This window comes from Zingiber officinale, chromosome 5A, assembly GCF_018446385.1.
Source record: "Zingiber officinale cultivar Zhangliang chromosome 5A, Zo_v1.1, whole genome shotgun sequence".
Lineage (NCBI taxonomy): Eukaryota > Viridiplantae > Streptophyta > Magnoliopsida > Zingiberales > Zingiberaceae > Zingiber > Zingiber officinale.
In genome coordinates this window covers 41,571,461-41,586,028 of record NC_055994.1, presented here as the reverse complement: position 1 = coordinate 41,586,028, position 14,568 = coordinate 41,571,461, and positions in this window count along the sequence as shown.

Below are 14,568 nucleotides of genomic sequence, written 5' to 3'. Positions count from 1 at the left end.
AGCTTCTAGGTTCCTAACATTTTCTTTATTAATATTTTCATTTGTTACGTCGGGTAGGTTATTTTCTTCATCAAAAATTACATTGGTTGATTCTTCAACTTTTAGGGTGTTTTTGTTAAAAACTCTATATGTCCTACTGGTTGTTGACTACCCTAAAAATATTCCTGTGGTTGTTTTTGGTGTAATTTTTCCTAGGTAGTCTTTGGTGTTTAGAATGAAAACTTTACACCCAAACACCTTTAAATAGTTTAAGTTGGGGATTTTATTATAATATATTTCATAAGGTGTTTTATTTTGACCTTTATTAATTAAAATTCTATTTTATATATAACAGGTTGTATTAATTGCTTCAGCCCAGAATTGATTAGATAGGTTATATTCATTGAACATGGTCCTAGCGGCTTCTTGTAGGGTTCTATTTTTACATTCTACTAGACCATTTTGTTGGGGGGTCCTAGGTCATGAGTATTCATGTTTATATCCATTAATTTCACAAAATTCAATAAATTTGTAGTTTTCAAATTCTCTCCCATGGACACTTCTAATTCTCTTTATCTGAGTGTCTTTTTCATTTTCTATTAATTTACAAAAGATTTTAAAGACTTCAAATGTTTCATCTTTAGTTTTTAGGAATTTTACCCAAGTAAATCTTGAGTAGTCATCGATTATTACAAAGCAATATTGGTTTTTGCTTAGTGACTTGGCCCCATGTGAATCAAACAAGTCTAGGTGAAGGAGCTCAAGTATCGAAGTTGTTCTATTCAGGTTGGTTAACTTATGGTTTGACTTGGTTTGTTTACCTTGTTGACAGGCATTACAAATTGAGTTTTCAACAAATTTTAATTTGGACAACCCTCTAACTAAACCATTTTGACTCATTTTTGCAATGAGTCTAGTGTGAGTGTGACCCAGTCTTCTGTGCCACAACTCAGTTTCCTCTTGTTGTGTCAAAAGACACTCTGGTGAGGAGGTTGGTAGGTCTATTGTATAGATGTTCTTTTTCCTAATTCCCTTAAGTGTGATTTCAAGATTTTTAATATTCTTAATTATACACCCAATTTTTGAAAATGTGACTAAGTATCCTAAGTCACATAACTGGCTAATAGTAAGTAAATTAAAACTAAATTGTTCAACCAATAAGACTTTTCAAATGTAAAAATCAGAATTTAATTGGATATTACTGTTAGTGCAATATCCCTCAGGTTAAGGTTGACCAAGCTTGAGTCTTGGTTTGGGTTTCGATATTTGACAATACAAGACTTCGATGATATGGACAAGTGCAGGTGCAGTTGTTCATTTGGGGAGATTGTTTGGTGCAATTCCCCTCTGATCAGGGTCTGATCAGGTTGATTGAAGAAGAGTCAAGTAGGTCAAGGTTGACCAGATACTTGACTGGGAAGTCCTAACTAGGATGTTAGGCAGAGTGAAAGTCCTGGTGAGTGAAGCAAGGTGAAAGACCTAGTGAGTGAAGCTAGGTGAAAGATCTGGTGAGTGAAGCTAGGCAGAAGAGAAGTCCTAGTGAGTGAAGCAAGGCAGAAGAGAAATCCTGGGGAGTGAAGCCAGGTGAAAATCCTAGTGAGTGAAGCTAGGTGAAAGTCCTAGTGAGTGAAGCTAGGTGAAAGTCCTGGTGAGTGAAGCCAGGCAGAAGAAAATCCTAGTGAGTGAAGCTAGGTGAAAGACATGGTGAGTGAAGCTAGGCAGAAGAGAAGTCCTAGTGAGTGAAGCTAGGCAGAAGGGAAGTCCTGGTGAGTGAAGCCAGACACGGGAGAAATCCAAATGGATCAAGGCTGATCAAACATCTGGTGTTAGAAAGTCCAAGTAGGTCAAAGGGATTGACTGGATACTTGGCAAAAGGAGAAAAGTCCAAGTGGGTCAAAGGGATTGACCAGACACTTGGTGAGGGAGTCCTAGCAGGTCAAGGGTGACTGGATGCTAGGCATGATGAACCAACAGGTCATGGATAGACTGGATGTTGGTTTGGGTGCTTGGGACTTGGTTTTGGGCAAAAACCAACCTCTGGATCGATCAGCCGATCGATTGGCAGATGCCCAATCGATTGACCGATTGATTGGGAAGGTCCCTGCGACAAGCCTCAAGTGGGCAAGTTGCAGAGCGCACAGAATGTCTCTGGATCGATCGGTCGATTGATCCAGAGCTCCCAATCTATCAGTGGATCGATTGGGAGATAGCGATGTTGCGCGATAAGCCCTGGATTGATCAACCGATCGATCCAGGCAATTCCTGAGAGCACAAAGGTGCTCTGGATCGATCGGCCGATTGAACCAAAGCCTCCCTGATCGATTGGGAGCAATCCAATCGATTGGGAGCAATCCAATCGATTGGGATCCGACCGTTGGCGCAGATAAAGGCCGTTGGCGTGCGTCTTCTTCAGTAGTTCTTCCGAGCGCTTCACCGATTCATCTAGATCTTCACTGTGCTCCCAGAGCTTCTCTACAAAGTTCAGACTGCCAGTTCTTGAAGGTTCTTGGAGGTTTTCCAAGTCAAGAGGCGGATCTACAGCAAGAGGAAGAAAGCTAGGGTTAGGGTTTTCTATACTCATTGTAAGCTTTTGCTTGTATTTGTGTATCCTTTCCCTTTCTTCTTGTAGTGTGAACTTGTAGGGCTTCTCCGCCTTCGGTAGTTACCAAAAAGGAGTGTTTATTAGTGGAGATGTGTGTGAGTTTGTGGATCCTTGGACTAGTCACCTCGTTTGGAGGTGGATACCAAGTAAATCTACTTGTTAGCGTTGTGTGTGTTGTTTCTTGTATATTTCTGCTGCACATCTTTGAAGAAACAAGTAACGCCGACCACGAGCACGCGATGAGCTATTCACCCCCCTCTAGCTACATTTCTGTCCCGACAGGTGGTATCAGAGCGAGGTCGCTCTTCACCGGAATCATCGTCGGAAGGGGCAAACTAAGGAAGCAAAGCTAGATGGTGAAGAAGTTGGAGAAAATTCATCAAAGTCAAAGAATTCAAGAAGCTCAACTTCAAGATGCAATTCCAAGATGGACTTGGATTTGACACACGGGTGCCTCCACCGTTCACAATGACAAGCTTCGATCTTTAGAGATCAAGGATCGAATATTTCTTGATGGTGGAGATAGAGCAATGGTTTGCTCTAATGGAAGGCTTCGAGGCTCCAAGAAATTCAAAGCGCAAAGTTCTCAAGAGGAGCAAATGGAGCCCGGAACAAGTCCAAAGGTGTGAAGCAAATGACAAGGTAACCAAATTATTGGTTAATTTATTGCCTAGCACAATTCTATGCAAAATTGGACAATATGAAGATGCCAAAGAGCTTTGGAGCAAGTTGGCTAAGCTCCATGAAGAACCCTCCACTGTACCGAATCAAGAGGAATCTAAAGAGGGCGACTCATTTGAGCAGGACCAAGAGGAGGACTCCGAAGTTAAGAGATGCTCAACTTCCAAAGACGAAGTCCAAGAAGCGTCATCTTCAGAGGAATGCAATGAAAAGGGCAAGGAGGGAGCATACTCCTTGTTCCATATACAAGATGAAGATGAAGAAACCTCCACCTCTAGGATTGAGGGGGAGCAATCTTTGGTGACGCCGGATCAAGAAGAAGGAGAAGCTTCTACATCCGGGTCAAGAGAAGAAGTGGAGGAAGAAGCTTCCACCTCCACAAGTCAAGCTAAATTAATGGGAGGAAAATCATTTGCGGATCAAGAGGAAGCCTCTACCTCCGGATCCAAAGGAGAAAGTGTCATCCCTACACATGAAGGTATAAGTGTGTCAATTAATAATAAAAATCATATCATATGCTTTGAATGTAGGGAACATGGGCATTACAAGAGTAAATGCCCTAAATTGGCCAAGAAGAAGGGCCAAGTGGCACAAAAGGGCAAGGAGAAGCCCAAGGAGACTATCCCCAATACAAAGAAGAGCAAGGAGCACATTGTGTGCTTCTATTGCAATCAAAAGGGGCAGTACCGAAGTCAATGCCCTAAGGGGAAGAAGGTGGTCAAGCCTCAAGGAGAAAGCTCAATTCAATGGGGAGCCTCCAAGGTAAAAAGAATGGTAACTTTTATTGAGCCTACCCCTTTAAATTATGATAAAAAGCATGCTAGTTCAAGTTTATATCATTTTAATGCTATTTACCATGAAAATAGGAGGCATGATAAAATTAAGGAAAATCATGTAGCTTATCATGCTAAAACCTCTCAACCTAGGTTTAGAAAGGTAGATAGTAATTTAGGCAAGAATCCTAAGGATTCTAGGTATTTGCCTAAGAAGAAGAAAAATCAAAGTTTTAGTGAAAAACCTAAGGTTGAAGAATTATGGAAGGAAAATCAAGTCTTGAGGTCAAGACTTGACAAATTAGAGAGGACTCTTCGAAAAATAACAAATATGACACAAGGGTCCAAGAGTCAAAACCTAGGTCTAGAAGTATCAAAGTCATCCAATGGTCATAAGGGTTTGGGATACAAACTTAAAACCAAGAAGGATGTAATTTCTTACCATAGGGTTCCATATAGTTATGGAACCAACCCTAGGTCTAGTTATCAAGTCAAGAATACTAGGAAGGTTATTCCTAAGAGTATTTTTGCAACAAACGTGACTAAGACTTCTACGAAGTCTAAGAAAGTCACTAACAAGGTCACAAGAGAAGCAATCCCTAGAGTTGACCTAGAAAAGGTGACTAAGGCTTCTAAGAAGCCAAACAAGGTCACTAGGAAGGTATCTAGGAAAGTTATCCCTAGTGAGTACCTAGAGCATCCAAGGAGCACCAATAGGTTTTGGGTTCCTAGGAGCATCTTCTCTACCCCATAGATGGGTTAGAGAGTGTCAACTCTAAGTGAAAGGGTAGTTAACCTACTCATGGAGAAGTTGACACTCAAGAAGCATTTTCAAGGTTATTATTAACCTTTGGAAATGAAATGGATTTATGATTTACTCTTTGAAAGAGTAAAATGTGCCAAAATTTGAGAAGTATTGATTTTATTTTAAAAATGGCACATATTGGGAAAACATAAGGAAATACCAAGTTGGGATTTTGGATTTTCTTAGTGCTACTCTTGTGGAAAAATGAAATATGCCAACACTTGAGGAATAAGCTTAATTTCAATTGGCATAAGTTAATCAAGAGAACTAGAAATGCCAATTTAGGTTTTGGCATTTTCTTGGAGCGTTTAGAGGGCAATCTAGGTTTAATTTTTAACTTAGCTAAGGTTTAAGGACACTTAGATAGGTAATCTAGGTATTTTATTTATGCTAAACCTTGCCATGATTGTTTGCCCATTATATGCCATGACATCATGTTTATTTTTACATTCATATTTTATTATGAAAAATACAAAAATACCATATCATGACATACATACTTCATGTAGTTATAGGAAATTTTCTTTTGAAAATTATTTCTTTTTGATGTATGCCATAACATTATCATGCATTATGTTTATTTCTTTAAAATTAAGGACAAATGACATTTATCAACAGGTGATATCAACAAATGACATCCTAGGTGGATGTTCAATATCCATAAAATACCTCGATAGATATGCATGATCCCTAGATTAGGGCAAAATCAAATTTTTACATCTCACAAAGACCCATAAGCTGACTTGTATGTGTTTTAGTGCACATTAGATACACGTGAGATGTTAGAATGATGAACAAAACTCAAGATGTTGATTTAGTGCATTCTTTTGAGTTTTAAGTTCATCAAAACACATAATTATGTGTTTTTCCGATCATTGGGAAAGCTAATGTACAAGTCATGTGCATTAAGCCCAAGGAACATGGTGGGATATTTGTTTTGAAAATGTTTTTAAAATGATTTTAGAAAACCTTGGTGAAGGCTATCTTTTGATAGTAATCACCATTGAATAGTTAGACACAAACTTGAAGAAAATACTAAATCTTTTGCAAGTTTTCAAGTTTGTGTCAATCTTTGAAAAATATGATGTATTTTCATAGAAAACTATTTTTCCATGATAAAGTATACCCTAAATAATGTCTACACAAATTTTAATGATTTTTGGATTTTTGTAGAATTTTCTAGGGGTTTCTGAAGTTGACTGAAATGAAATTTCAGCAACTATCAGACCTCAATCGATTGAAGGGTCTTAATCGATCGGGATATCGATTGAGAGCAAGCTTCTCGTGAACAGAAGCTTCCTGGATCGATCCACTGATCGATCCAGCCCTCCTGAATCGATCAGTGGATCGATTCAGCATGGTCCGATCGATTGGGACCCAACTCCAATCGATCGAAGCTGGTGATTTTAGCTGGGAAAGCCTGATTTCAGCATTTTTGAACCATGGTTAGTCTAGGTAACCATTCCAAACCCATCAAAATACATTTGTATACATAAAAAGGGTGTTTTCATGTTGAAAACAAGGATGGATTGGTTGAGGAAGACTAAATTGAAGTTTAGGTTGAGGTTTGTTTCAATATTGAATTTTTGAACCTCAAAACTTCTAAATTTGGGTTTCCTAAAGGTTTAGGGATTCCAAGTCATTGTTGGTGAAATGACAGAAGGTACAAGCATGTCTTTAGGGGGAGTTACTCTTTAAGGATATGAAAATTATTTTTCATACACCTTGGAAGGTGGTTAACCTTCTGTCATAGAAATGCTCAAGGTTGAGCATTTGTTTACAATGGAGAGTGGATAACTCCATTGTTTAAGTTAAAAATGCTCAAGGTTGGGCATTTGCCTACATTGGGGGAAGAATGTAGGGTTAAAGGAAAATGAAAGGTATGGGACTCTCATTATCGAGTTGATCACAACGAGTGAAGTTGTGAACAACGGTGAGTAACTCTTTAGGGGAAGAGTTTATTTTGATGTGTGCCCAAAGATGGGGAATATTTGTTGATGTGTGCCAATAGGGGGAGAATGTAGGGTTTAAGTTAGACCTTCATTATCTAAGAGGGAGTTTGCCTTCTTAGTGGGAGAATGTAGAGTTTAAGTTAGACCTTCATTATATAAGAGGGAGTTTGCCTTCTTAGTGGGAGAATGTAGGGTTTAACTTACGCCTTCATTACCTAGTGGCATGAAGGAAGTTGAGGCTATGGTAATTAGCCTAACTTAAATGAGGTATTGTCAAACATTAAAAAGGGGGAGATTGTTGGTGCAATATCCCTCAGGTCAAGGTTGACCTGGTTGACCAAGCTTGAGTCTTGATTTGGGTTTCGATGTTTGACAATACAAGACTTCGATGATATGGACAAGTGCAGGTGCAGTTGTTCATTTGAGGGGATTGTTTGGTGCAATTCCCCTCTGATCAAGGTCTTATCAGGTTGATTGAAGAAGAGTCAAGTAGGTCAAAGTTGACCAGATACTTGACTGGAAAGTCATAACTGAGATGTTAGGCAGAGTAAAAGTCCTGGTGAGTGAAGCCAGGTGAAAGACCTAGTGAGTGAAGCTAGGTGAAAGACCTGGTGAGTGAAGCCAGGCAGAAGAGAAGTCCTAGTGAGTGAAGCAAGGCAGAAGGAAAATCCTGGGGAGTGAAGCCAGGTGAAAATCCTAGTGAGTGAAGCTAAGTGAAAGTCCTAGTGAGTGAAGCTAGGTGAAAGTCCTGGTGAGTGAAGCCAGGCAGAAGAAAATCCTAGTGAGTGAAGCTAGGTGAAAGACATGGTGAGTGAAGCTAGGCAAAAGAGAAGTCCTAGTGAGTGAAGCTAGGCAGAAGGGAAGTCCTGGTGAGTGAAGCCAGACACGGGAGAAATCCAAATGGATCAAGGCTGATCAAACATCTGGTGTTAGAAAGTCCAAGTAGGTCAAAGGGATTGACTGGATACTTGGCAAAAGGAGAAAAGTCCAAGTGGGTCAAAGAGATTAACCAGACACTTGGTGAGGGAGTCCTAGTAGGTCAAGGGTGACCGGATGCTAGGCATGATGAACCAACAGGCCATGGATAGACCAGATGTTGGTTTGGGGGCTTGGGATTTGGTTTTGGGCAAAAACCAATCTCTGGATCGATCAGCCGATTGATTGGCTGATGCCCAATCGATCGGCCGATCGATTAGGAAGGTCCCCGTGACAAGCCTCGAGTGGGCAAGTCGCAGAGCGCACAGAACGTCTCTGGATCGATCGACCGATTGATCCAGAGCTCCCAATCGTTCAGTGGATCGATTAGGAGATAGCGATGTTGCGTGATAAGCCCTGGATCGATCAACCGATCGATCCAGGCAATTCCTGAGAGCACAGAGGCACTCTGGATCGATCGGCTGATCGATCCAAAGCCTTCCCGATCGATTGGGAGCAATCCAATCGATCGGGATTCGACCGTTGGCACAGATAAAGGCCGTTGGCGTGCGTCTTCTTCAGTAGTTCTTCCGAGCGCTTCACCGATTCATCTTAGATCTTCACTGCCCTCATAGAGCTTCTCTACAAAGTTCAGATCGCCAGTTATTGAAGGTTCTTGGAGATTTTCCAAGTCAAGAGGCGGATCTACAGCAAGAGGAAGAAAGCTAGGGTTAGGGTTTTCTATACTCATTGTAAGCTTTTGCTTGTATTTGTGTATCCTTTCCCTTTCTTCTTGTAGTGTGAACTTGTAGGGCTTCTCCTCCTTCGGTAGTTACCGAAAAGGAGTGTTTATTAGTGGAGGTGTGTGTGAGTGTGTGGATCCTTGGACTAGTCACCTCCTTTGGAGGTGGATACCAAGTGAATCTACTTGTTAGCATTGTGTGTGTTGTTTCTTGTATATTTCCACTGCACATCTTTGAAGAAACAAGCAACGCCGACCACGAGCATGCGATGAGCTATATCCCCCCCTTCTAGCTACATTTCGGTCCTAACAATTACCTATTCCGATTACCTTAAGGATTCCGTCATTGCCGAATGCGACGGACCATAGGTCTTTGAGTTTCGGCTTAGTGAATTTCAATCTATCTCCAATCATGTGTCTGGAGCATCCACTATCTAGCATCCATTGATCCAAATCTTTATGTTCCTACATAAAGTTATTTGATTTGGGTCAATTTAATGGATTTAGAAGATAACTTGATTGAAATCAACTCCTTAATGTTCCATCTCACCCAGTCTAGATGATCAAGCACGGTATTCCTTTGGGTGGTTGTGAGATGGTTTATTAAGTTATATTCAAATTAATTAAGTTAATTTAATTAAAGTTAATTAAGTTAATTTAATTTAAGTTGATTAATTTAATTTAATTAAAGTTGATTAAGTTAAATTTATTTAGTTGATTTATTATTAAGTTAAATTAATTTAGTTGATTAAGTTAATTTAATTAAAGTTGATTTATTATTAAGTTAAATTAATTTAGTTGATTAAGTTAATTTAATTAATGTTGATTTATTATTAAGTTAAATTAATTTAGACTAAATTCATCCTAGATTCATCTCACCTGATTCTAAGTTATCAATTAGGGAACCTTATGTAGTTTTGTGAGATGTTTATCATTAATTTAGATTATTTCTACGGATTAATTTACATTTGAGTTAGACTAAGGTTTTCTAATTAGTCAATTAAATACACATTTCAAAGATTGGCTCCCAGGCTGTGGCTAGCCACTAGGCCTTTTTGGGTATGGGATCATCCATCACTTCTAGACAGAGTCTTTCAAAGAAATAATATATTTAATTTCCTTTTTGAAACCCCTAGGTTTAACTAGACAAGTGTAAATTATGACTAGGTTCTTAATCTATCATAATCTAAATATGCATATTGTAAAGAAAAGGAATAAACAATCATCAAGCAATTTTATCTAATTATCAAGATAGTTTTTCTATTGGCTCCCCCTGGATCATAGCCTCGATATGGTCTATCAAGGTAATGAACTTGATCCTTGGGGACCCAATATCGACCAAATCCAACTTGATTGACCAAGTTGGACTTAGGTACCCATGCTTGGACTACCTTTCTATTCGGTCTATTAACAAGCGATAGATAAGATCGGTATTTTCTTCTAGCTTTAAACCCTAGTCCGGATCAATTGTATACGACCTTCTTTTTTCCAAAATCAAGTCAAGATTCTTGGACCCTAGTGTGAACCGTTCCAATGCTATCTTCAAATCCTTGACTTGAGTTTTCAGGCTGGAATTCTCTTCCTCAAGCTTTTGAACTTGAGTTGAGGTTCGAGTCTGAATCGGGTCAGTCAAGGATTCGGAGTGAGTCACTTCTTTAAGGGATGTTACCTCCTTTTGAAGCAACTTTATCCGAATATTAGATTTTGCTAATTTATGCATTAAATAATTAATTAAATTATATAAGCGAGAAATACTTACAAAGGGGTTAGGCCCTTCGGAAATAGATATGGATCCGTGGCTTCTCTCGGACTCAGCCTTCAATCTATCCTCGCTTCCGGATTCGTTGATTTGATCCCGAGCCATCATTGTAAGGAAACTCGTCTGTTCAAGTTCTTTATCGTCGGACTCTTTTGAAGAGGACTCGACCCAGGTTGCCTTCAGAGCCTTCTTCCTTCTTGGTTTCTTCGCGCCATTCTGGTTTGGACAATTTGCCTTGATGTACCCCTTCTAGTTGCATCCGTAGCAGGTGACTTCGACTTTCATCTTTGAGTTTGGTTGGGCCTTCTTGGACTGGATTACCCTTTTGACATCCTTCTTGTCGAAGCCTTTCTTCTTTTTGTAGAGCTTCCTCACCAGGTTGATAAGTTTGGCCGTGAGAACATCGTCTTTGTCGTCTGAATCCGGTTCTTCTTCTGACTCCGGTTCGGTTCTGCGTCTTGGTTTTGACTCGCGCGCACTGCCTGTACCTGCAACCAAAGCTATACCATTCTCGACCGCATGTGAGTTAATATGTTCATGCAATTCAAATTATGAAAATAACTCATCCAATTTAATTGAAGAGAGATCCTTGGATACCTTGTAAGCATCTACCATGGACGCCCACAAGGTATTCCTCAGAAAAGCATTTAGGGAATACCTGATGATATCTTTATTTTCTACGATTACGTAGAAACTGTTGAGGAGATCTTGGATGCGTGCATGCAATTGTCTTAGTGTTTCTCCTTCCTACAACTTAATATTAAATAGTTTATTAAGAATAATATCCCTCTTACTTACCTTTATATCGAGCGTGCCCTCGTGCAACTCGATCAGCTTCTCCCACAGTTCTTTGGCGCTCGAGAATGGGCCGACGTGGTTCAACTCCTCCTTCGTTAATCCACATTGGAGGGTGTAGGTCGCTTTGCCATTGGCTTCTATTTTCTAGATCAGAGTCGCGTCCCAGTTCTCGTACAATATCAATTTGTTGGCGCCGTCAGTTGGTAGTTTGAGCCCGATTTTGACGATCATCCAGACTTTAAAGTAAGTCTGAAGGTATGCCTCCATCCAGCCCTTCTAGTAACTGAAGTCATCTCTGGTGAAGAGCGATGAGCGAGCGGTGCTATAGCCTTCTTGAAGAGCCATTGAAGATCTAGCACGAAAAATGAAAAAAAATGTGTTTGATACCAATTGTTGGATCTTGAAGCTCTAGAGGGGGGTGAATAGCGCTCGTGGCTTTCACTTATCGTATTCGAAAACCTGATGAGAGTTAGGCAGTGGAATAAGAAAACAAACACAAAAAGACGCAAAGTATTTACTTGGTTCGAAGCCTAGGGTGACTCCTACTCCATGGCCCACGCTCGTTGAGCGTTTACTTTGGGCAACAACTATATCGTGTAAAAGGTTACAACTTTAGAGTACAATATTAAAATTGAAATAACAATTATACCGACAATGAAAATAGCAATCTTGAAGCTTCAGGTCATCGGGGTCGTGTCGTAGCTCAGCCGGATCGTCTTGTTAGCAGTACGCCGCTCAAAGATGTCTTGGAATTCGTTGTATGCAAGTGCTGGTCGAGACCTCCTTGTATAGCCTACTGAGGGCTTCCTTAACCTCCTTGAGGGCGCCTCCAATCGCCGAGTCAGCCGTCTTCGTCACTCATCCATTTGAAGGCGCCTCCATGCTCCTTGAGGGCACCTTCAAGTCTGTCCAAGGTGCCTCAAGCCTCCATTAGGGCGCCTCCTTCTCCGCTGCATGCACCTCTGATCCTTTGCACCCAAGGCGCCTCTAAGCTCCATTAGGGTGCCTTGGGTACTGTTCAATCGAGGAAAATGCCTGAAAATTCTCAAAATAATTATTAGAAATATCCTAGTATTTTTCTGGAATTTTAGGATATTTTTATAGAATTTTTAGAGTAGCAGAGATAGCAAAAATAAATAGAATCGTAAAATAGCCTACACGGGAATTGAACCCGAGACCTATTGGGTCCTACGACTTATGGTGAACTCTAGTAACCAAGTGAACCCAGCAGGACCGTACTGAAAGAAGAGGGAATCAATTATATTTATATTTAAGTTGGGCGAATTAACCACTTAATATAAATAGGGAAAAATTAAGTGAAAAGTTATTTTTTTAACGTAACCCTCCTCTCCCTCAAAACCTTACACGCCGCCCCTCTCCTTTCCCTTCTTCTCTCAGGGCACCAAGCCAAAGGGGGCTAGGGTTCCGTCCCAAGGGCTATAGGAGCACTTTCCGGCGACAACTCCGGTACGACGACGCTCCCCTTGGTGAGAAGAACACAAAGACGTAGGAAGATCGTCGAGAAGATCGTCTTTCCGGAAAACCTAACGATTGGATTGTACGGAAATCTAGCGCAGGAGGTAAGAAACCCCTCACCTGCAGTATAAGTAGCTATTCGTGTGTTTTATACATTAGTTTAGTAGTATGCAGATTTTCAGTACGTAGGGTGTGTTTTAGTGCACACCAAGTGCTTGATAAAATGTTTAGCTCAGTAAAATGCGACAGTAGGCATTTTAATAGATCAGTAAATGCAGTAGACGCATTTAGAATAGAATATCTAGTCTTGCTACAGCTTATATGGGACTACGATCCAATGGGTGGGCTCCCACAGTCGCCTCTAGGTTCAGATAACCTAGCTCTAGGTTCAGATAACCTGGAAATAACAAGATAAGATAATTCAGTTATAAAACAATATTTTACTTTTAGCAGTGGCACTGTACTGGACTAGATGTCCATTGGGTTGGACTCCCATAGTCGTCCCTAGGTTTAGATAACCTAGTAACCCTACTAGATTTGGGATTTGCTACCTCGGGTCTAGTTAGGGATGTGCGCACAGCAAGTACAGTTGTCGGACCCACCATCAGTTAGCAATAGTGTAGCTTAGCTTTTATTTCGGTTTAGTTCTTATGGATCCACATGATGGTTTTATGCTTAGCTACGATTGCCATGTTTCATATGTGATTATGTCATGTTTTAGAATCCATGTTTAGCAATGTTCAGCACATATTTCAAATAGCATGTTTTAAAACATAAATTGCATTGTATGCATGTTTTGTGAGGTAGATGATTTCTTACTAAGCTCCCAGGCTTACAGATACTCTTTTCCTTATACTGCAGATAAAGGTAAAGGAAAGATGGACTAGGGGAAGCTGGAGGACAATGCGATGAAGATGTGTGTTGGTGGAACTTGGAATAAAGATCTTAGGGATCTAGCAAGTTTTGTTTTAAGCATTAGAACTCTTTAGCATTTTATTTGTTCCGCACTTAAGTATGTTTAAATTCCATTATCTAGTGAATTATGCACTAGGCCAAGCTTAGAATACTAGATACTTGATGTTAGAATGTTTCCCAACCATTTTAGAACTTGTATATGTGATTTGGGCACGAAACAGTGCTGAAATCAGAACTCAGCTGCAAAATCAGAAACCCCAATCGATCAATCGAACGATTAGAGGCCCCCAATCGATCAGTTGATCGATTGGGGAGCTTGATTTCACGAACAGTAAGCTCTGGAATTGATCACTGGATCGATCGGGGAATTAGCCTCGTGAACAGAGAGCCTTGGAATCGATCCTTGGATCGATTAGCAAGCCTGGATCGATCAGCCGATCAATCCAGAATTTTCCCCGTGCATAGTAGCGAGCTGAATCGATCAATGGATCGGTCAACAAGTCTGGATCGATCAACCGATCGATCCAATCAAAGTTTTCATATACAGTAGCATGCTAGATCGATCAGTGAATCGATCCGAACATCCCAATCGATCAGCCGATCGATTGAAATGCCTGTTCCAGCTGGAAACACTTAAGTTCAGTCCTTAAACACATGTGAAGGATAGATCTTCTCTTTGGAGTAAAAGGTACAACATTTAAAAAGGTATCTTTAAGCATCAGTTCAGATTTAGTAGTAATTGGCATGAGTTTAGTAAATTTTAAATTAGTTCACGTTTCTGCACTTTATAATATAGCTTAGCACAGCATAATGTGACGGTCCGGCCTCGCAGCCTAGCCTGTAGGAGGCGGGCCGCTACAGAGTGGTATCAGAGCAAATGGTTCCATACTTCCTACATACACTTCAGCATTAAACTTGCAGCTTCCAAGTAAGAAATGTCTCTCACTTTATTATGTTCTTTCTTTCATGTTTATAGATACTGTATCATGTTAATTGATGATAGTACCTAACATGATAGTGGTAGTAGTTATATAAACATGATTACCTTAGTCATGTATGCCCTCTATCTCTTTAGAAAATGGTACGAGGACGTCCAGCTAGAAAGACACCAGCTACTGAGCCCCAGCATGAGGCAGGCAGCTCAGTGCCTCCCCCAGACCTTACCGCAGTA